The sequence below is a fragment of the Bos indicus genome, chromosome 13 (assembly GCF_029378745.1).
Source record: "Bos indicus isolate NIAB-ARS_2022 breed Sahiwal x Tharparkar chromosome 13, NIAB-ARS_B.indTharparkar_mat_pri_1.0, whole genome shotgun sequence".
Classification (NCBI taxonomy): Eukaryota; Metazoa; Chordata; class Mammalia; order Artiodactyla; family Bovidae; genus Bos; species Bos indicus.
Window position 1 is genome coordinate 20,398,357 of NC_091772.1, and position 1,648 is coordinate 20,400,004.

Here is a 1,648-nt window from a genome sequence, read left to right on the forward strand (position 1 = left end):
CATGAACCCAGTGTTGTTGTTGTTTTTAAGATAAAATTTAACAGTTTTGCTGCAGGTGATAGAAACTCACCTAAGCAACGTAGAGGAATTTTTATAATTAAAAAAAATGAGGTGCTGGTGCAACTGCTGAGCCCACATGCCACAACTCCTGAACCCCGAGCACCTAGAGCTCATGCTCCACAACTGAGAAGCCACCATAATGAGAAGCCCAGGCGCTGCAACTGGAGAAAGCCTGCACACAGCAACAAAGACCCGGCATAACCAAAAAAAACCAAAACAATGAGGTGGTAGGCTCTCACAGAACCCAAGGTCAGAAATACACTTGGACTTCTAGAACAGCCTGGGACTAGAGACCGAGAAACACTGAGGAGAAACCAAGAGCTTGCCTTTCTCTTACTTTTCTTTCTCAAATCCACTTCTAGATGGGATTTTTCTGTTTCCTAGTCCCATGCCATATAATGTCCAAGTTTATAATAGCTCCCATAGTTTTATCTTTATGAAACGGAGACATTAGATTATCATTGTTGTTCAGTTACTAAGTCATGTCCAACTCTTTGCAACTCTATGGACTGCAGTATACTAGGCTTCCCTGTCCTTGACTATATCCTGGAGTTTGCCCAAACTCATGTTCATCCTCTGTCACCCCCTTCTCTTGCCCTCAGTTTTCCCCAGTATCAGGGTTTTTTCCAATGAGTTGGCTCTTTGCATCAGGTGGCCAAGGTATTAGAGCTTCAGCATCAGTCTTTCCAATGAATATTCAGGGTTGATTTCCTTTAGAATTGACTGGTTTGATCTTGCTGTCCAAGGGACTCTCAAGAGTCTTCTCCAGTACCACAGTTTGAAAACAAAATTCGCTGGCACTCAGCCTTATGGTCCAACTCGCACATCCGTACACAACTGCTGGTAAAACCATAGCTTTGACTAGACAGACCTTTGTTGGCAAAGTGATGTCTCTGGTTTTTAGTATGCTATCTAGGTTTAGTATGCATGCTGCAGTCCGTGGGGTCTCAAAGAGCCAGACATGACTGAGTGACTGAACAACAACTAGATTTGTCATTTGTCTTCCAAGGAGCAAACATCTTAATTTCATGGCTGCAGTCACCGTCCACAGTGATTTTGGAGCCCAAGAAAATAGAAACCACCATTTTATTTTATTCTACCAATAGTTCAGCCGTTTTTATTGCTGAGTAGTATTCCACTGTATAGAGGTGGCCCAATTTGTTTATGTACTCCCTATTAGTACACATTTGGGTGGTTTGCAGGGTTTAGCTATTACAAATGAAGCTGCTGGAGTGTTAGAACGTTTACATATAAGTCTTTGTATAAACATTTACTTTCACTTGTCTTGGCTAAACTAAGAAAAGTAGTGGAATGACTGGGACATATGGTAAGTGTCCATTGAACTTTTTATGAAACTGGCAAGCTTTTTCAAAGTGTGCTATTTTACATTCCCACTATTGGTATATAAGGGTCCCAGTTGCCAACATTTGGTCTGGTCACTGATTTTAGACATTGTAATTGGTATCTTGTGAGTTTAGTTTGCGTTTCTATAATGCCTAATGATGGACATCTTTTCAAGTGCTTGTTTACCATTCTTGTTTTGGCAAACTGTTCAAATATTTTGCTTACTTTTTCATTGGCTTTTCTT